Source organism: Triticum aestivum, chromosome 7B, assembly GCF_018294505.1.
Source record: "Triticum aestivum cultivar Chinese Spring chromosome 7B, IWGSC CS RefSeq v2.1, whole genome shotgun sequence".
Lineage (NCBI taxonomy): Eukaryota > Viridiplantae > Streptophyta > Magnoliopsida > Poales > Poaceae > Triticum > Triticum aestivum.
Window position 1 is genome coordinate 149,000,490 of NC_057813.1, and position 5,623 is coordinate 149,006,112.

Genomic DNA, 5,623 nt, shown 5'->3' on the forward strand with positions numbered 1-5,623 from the left:
GGAGCGCGCCTCGCCGCGGCGGCCGGATCCGTCCGGCAGGGGGCGCGGGCCGCGGGCGGCGTGGGCGGCGGCTGGGGTCCGGCTTCGGGCTCCCGGCGGCTGCGTTGGTTCCTCTCCGTCGTGGGCGTGCGGTGGTGGTGCGGCTCGGCCGGTGGCAGTCCGGCGACCTGGTGGTGGTGGCCGGCGGTGCGTGTGGTGGAGGTGCTTCCACTTGGCGGCTATCTGTGCGGGGAGGCAGGGAGCGGCTTGGACAGGGGCGGCGGCGCCGACAGCGTGCCGGCTGCAGCGCGAAGGCACTTTACGGGCCTCGGAGATCCCGGCCGGGCCTGTGCGGCCACGGGCCTGGTATGTCCTGCTATTGCGTCCGGTCAGCTACCGTCTTCGACTGTGGAGGTGGGGCCCTCCCGCGTGCCGACAGTGCTGCTGCCCTAGTCCCGGCTCCTCTTCTTCATTGTGCAGACCATGCTTCACGGTGCCGTGGTGAGATGGCGTAGGAAGCTTCGTGGCCAGGTTGGCGCGGGGTGGGGGTCTGTTTGGTGGCGAGCTCCGGAGTGCCTGAGGTGAAGGTTGGGATCGGGAGAAATCCCTGTTGGCTTGGCCGACACCGACGCGGTGGTGCTTGAGGGTGCTGCCGGACCTTCCTGGAGGGCGTCGGGGCTACCCTTCCTCTCTCCTCACCGCGTACCGGGGGAAACCCTTGGCAGCAGCGTCGTCATCGTCACCTCCCTTCTTGGAGCTATTGATTGGTATCGGTGCTTCGGAGGCTCGGAGCTTGGTGGGCGATCTCCGGTGGATGCAGCGGCCATGAGGCTTCTTCGTTTCTTGTCGATCTGCCGTTGTCGGCATTTGTTTCTCTTGTATTTTCTCTTTCATTTCTTTTGGGCGTGACTGTGTTGCTTCCGCCCCAGCACCTATCGTTGGTTGTCTCGGTTGGTTGCTTTGTATACAAAGCGGGGGAACCCTTTTTCGGTAAAGGAACTAGTTTGCATTCCTTGCGTACTACTAGTATACCAGGGCAGAACCCCCTGGTAACACAAGTTCCTGTGGATCATGGGAGTGTGCACAAGGCTCACTCTGCAGCTGTAAACTATATTAATGCATTTATTCCCTAAAAAAATTGATAAATGACAAGCAATCTGAATCTTTGGTTGAAAATAGTTGTGCCAATATGTTTAGATCACGTGATCTATGTACCGGGATGGCCCTAAGTGGTGCTAGACATGTGAGCAGCCGCTACCAGCCCAAAGTGGCGACAGAGAAGCTGTTTTCGCTGCCGAGCAGATGTGAATCGCTGCGCGGAGTGAGAAGCTGGGTTGAGAAGCTGAATTTTTGGAGTTGGGAGAGTTGGGAGAACTTCAGAACAGGCCCTAAAGTAAGTAGAAGGATGGACATACAGCACTTCTTGACTGGCAATAAGATAGTTTATAATTAAGCTAATACATATGGTTCCCTTTTAGGGTTAGTTTGATATACCTCATAATTTATAATTTATTTTATAATCTGAATATCTGATAAATGTACGCCCATACTATTAGATCTTATAGTTGGAAAATGAGACTTAAGTATTGCGCCATATGTAATCTGGAAGCAGATTCTCTGACATTAAGATTAGACACTGCTATCAACAATAAGCTCAACACCAACCAGGTCAACTAAAAGACAAGAACACGCAGGAGCTGTCTACTTTGTGCAGGATTGAGAAAATAAATACTACCAGACAAATTGCAAATGTCACAATCAGTGTTTTGAAGATGATTTCATCAAAGGGATAAAAGAAGCTTATAATCAGCGAGAGATAATAATTAAAAAAGGTCATATCAGTGATTAACACACGTTCCTGAATAAGGACAAGGAATACTCTTACATAATAGCATAGAAATACCGCATTACAGGATTCAAACCCGTTTTACTGTCTATGCTGGGCCACTGCAAGAGATACTTTGCAACTGTTACACAGAGCTGGAAATCGACTAGGAATAACCAAATGAAAACACCATTTGTTTTTTTTGTTTTTTTTTCCTTTTGACGATAGCATGATCGTTTCTCAATGGCTAAATCTGAAGCTATTTTCTAATATCCTTTGACTGTTTCTGTCGGTAAATTTGTCTTTGGATTTGATTTCACTGTTTGTTTTCTTCACACCCTCTTAACTTCTGGAGACAATAACAAGGGCCAGAACCTGGAAATATTCTGAATCCGAAGCAGGACAAATGAACGCGGCAATCTTCAGGCTTCAAATTCTTAGCTGAGATTTGCTTTGGTTCTATGAGCTCATGGTCATGGAGTCCGAGCCACAGCCTGGTAATGGTCATGAACCTCAAAATACCGCAAGTCAGCAACAACATCAGTATGATGACCAAACACTGAGTAGTGCTGATGGAGCAGAGTTTCTATGGAAGCTAAGGAAGTACTTGATCCTGCTGGCAACTTTATCAGCCACTATCACCTACCAGGCGGGGCTGGCTCCACCAGGTGGTCTCTGGCCAGATAGCCAGCAAGGCCACCTTGCCAGTGACATTGTCATGCTACATAGCTATGTCAAGCGGTACAAGGTGTTCTTCTACTGCAACGCAACAGCGTTCATGGCATCACTCATTGTTCTGATCCTGCTCCTGGTCAGGGAGCTGAGCCGGAATGCAATTTGGCTCCGCTCGTTGCAGTTTGCAATGTTGGTTGACCTGCTGGGACTTATGGGGGGCTACGCTGCTGGGAGCTGCAGGGAGGTCAGAACATCCGTTTACATTTGGGTATTACTTGCTGGCATCTTCACATATGTTGCACTTCATGTAGTGTTCTTCCGGCATCTAGCGCCTGAATGGCTCCGAGACATATTCAGGAATATCCAGAGGTTCTGGGAGGATTCTATAGCACAAATTTTCAGCAGAAGTCACAACATCGGAGATGAACCAGATGCTCCTCTCCATGATAAAGTGGAGGCACTGGAGCAGAATCGCAGTTTCTTGCTGGTTGCTGCTACATTGGCAGCAGCAGTGACATATACTGCAGGGCTAAGTCCACCAGGTGGCTTCTGGCCCGACAACAAGGGCGGCCACATTGCCGGCGACCCGGTGCTTCGAGATCACTACCCCCGCCGCTTCAAGGTATTTATGGCCTGCAATTCGACTGCCTTTTCTGGATCACTTGTCATCATCATCATGCTCCTCAGCAAAACGGGAGTGAATCACATTGCCAAGTCAAATGTACTTCGGTTGTGGGTTCTGATCAGCCTGCTTGGCCTTATGGCTGCTTATGCTGCAGGGAGTTGCAGGGAAGTCCGTACGTCTATCTTTGTGTTCTCGCTTGTCGGCGCGGTCCTGCTCTACCTCATCATTCAATGGGTTGCTCCTATGGTGCCCAAGCCAGAATTTATCAGGGAGTGGATCAAGTGGATGGAAGGAGAGCAGAATAAGCTGATCTTGAAGCTAAACTCCTTTATGGATAGTTGCAGCACATCCAATGGGCAGGTGACACCATTAGAGTATGATGGGCAACATTCATACAACAATGATGCATCAAACACTGTTAGTATTGTGAAAGATGACTTAGGGAAGTTGCGCACATACCTTTTATTGCTTGGCATCCTTGCTGCGACTATTACATACCAAGCTGGGTTGCATCCCCCGGGCGGGTTTTGGCCAGACAGTCGAGATGGGCATCTTGCTGGAGATCCAATCCTAGAGGCCATCCATCCCATGCGGTACAAGACATTCTTCTACTGCAACGCCACTGCATTTGTGGCATCATTGGTTATCATCACTCTACTCCAGAGCCAGTTGATCACCATAGGTGCCATGAAACGATATGTGTTGCAGACAGCCATGGTTTTTGACCTCTTCAGTATAATGGGGGCATATGCTGTTGGCAGCAGCTTATCCCCATCAATATATGTGATAATCCTGGTCATCCTTGTTTTCTCTTATGTTGTGCTTCATATTGTTCTATTTGTGGTCGCAAGAGTTCCTGATGAAACAGCTCAGCAGCAAGATGATAACCCTGAAGTGAAAGATTTGGAGAAGCGGCGCAAGTTTCTAATGCTGCTTGCAATTCTGGCAGCATCCAGCACATACCAAGCCGGCATAAGCCCACCAGGTGGTTTCTGGGCTGACAACAGAGATGGCCACGAGGCAGGTCACCATTATTCAGTGATGAGTTTCCACGCCGTTACCAGGCTTTCATCTACTTGAATTCCACTGCTTTCATGGCATCATTGGCTGTAATTATGCTGCTTGTTAGTAGAAGGCTGTGTCACAAAGGATTGCAGGGGTACACACTGCGTGCATGTGTGCTACTAGATCTGATCAGTCTCATGGGTGCTTTTGCCGCTGGAAGCTGCCGAAAAGTGTCAGTGTCGGTTTATGTCATCCTAGTCTTGGCTGCTGTCTTTGCCTGCATCATGATTCTAGTTCTGGTACTGACTTTTGCAAAAGATAAGGTGTTCAACTTCTTTAACTGGATGTTTCACATCACTGCTTTCAAGCGTCCAAATCCACCCAAGAATCATGATAGAAGCATCAAAGTAAACAAAAAAACTAGCCAAAAATGGCGTAAAGACTTGATGCTGATTGGAACTTTCACAGTGTCCGTTACGTACCAAGCTGGGCTCCTTCCTCCAGGTGCCCTTTGGCCTGATGACCGTGATGGCCATTTCACAGGTGATCCAGTCATCCATGATACCCATCCGATACGGTATAAGGTATTCTTCTACTGCAATGCCACGGCGTTTATGGCATCGATGGTTATAGTCATCATGCTGCTGAATAGCACAATAAGTAAGTACAAGAGATCTCTACTTGCAATGAAAACAGCAATGGTGATGGACTTGCTTGGTCTGCTTGGGGCGTATGCTGCAGGCAGTTGTAGGAACTTGAAGACGTCGGCATATGTTTTCGCACTCGTCATTGCTGTCTTCATCTATATTGTCATTCACATTTTTCTGTCGTTCGATAAAATGGCACGATTGGTAAGGACTATGGGAGAACAATGGATGCCATGCCTGACGAAGATATGGGTACTCATTGAAATTGAACCTTCAAACCATGACCCATCTACTGAACAGCCTTGAGAGATGCTTCTAGCTGTGCATCTTAACTTTTTCTGTACAATTTATTCAAGTTTCTGTGGTTATGCTAAGAATGTATTTTCTCCACTTGTTTAAGTTTGAGAATTTTCAATCTTTCAAGACATAGTTTTGCACCAAATATGTAATGCAGTTCCTTCATGGTTTCAAATTTCGTGTTGAATGTAGCATTCCTGTAATCTGCCGAAACTCCCATACTTCCGTTCATCGCCAGAGGAATTCTAACAAAAACTTTCTTCTATATATTTGTCAAAAAGAGGTTGATGCAAACATTATGCTGGTTATTTGTAGTTTGGACAGCTATATCGAAGATCATGTTGACATCGATGCATTATCAGCAAACAAATCCCAACCAAAACTACGAGATTTATTGACTAGTTGTTCTGTTCAATGTATTCATGGTGTGTATAAATTTTGATATTGGATCTTTTTTATCTTGTGCATCTGAAATGTCTATGTCCAGAATATATTTATCCTTTCATGAAAATTATATTCAATTGCTTTACTGTTTATTTCCTCAAATCTTGGTTTTATTGCTGTACATAT

General features: G+C 47.2%; 1 pseudogene; it reads left to right on the forward strand.

Annotated features, from left to right (window-relative positions):
* The first annotated feature begins 77 nt into the window (after positions 1-77).
* LOC123155523 (uncharacterized) lies at positions 78-5,382 on the forward strand (annotated as a pseudogene).
* Positions 5,383-5,623: the final 241 nt, after the last annotated feature.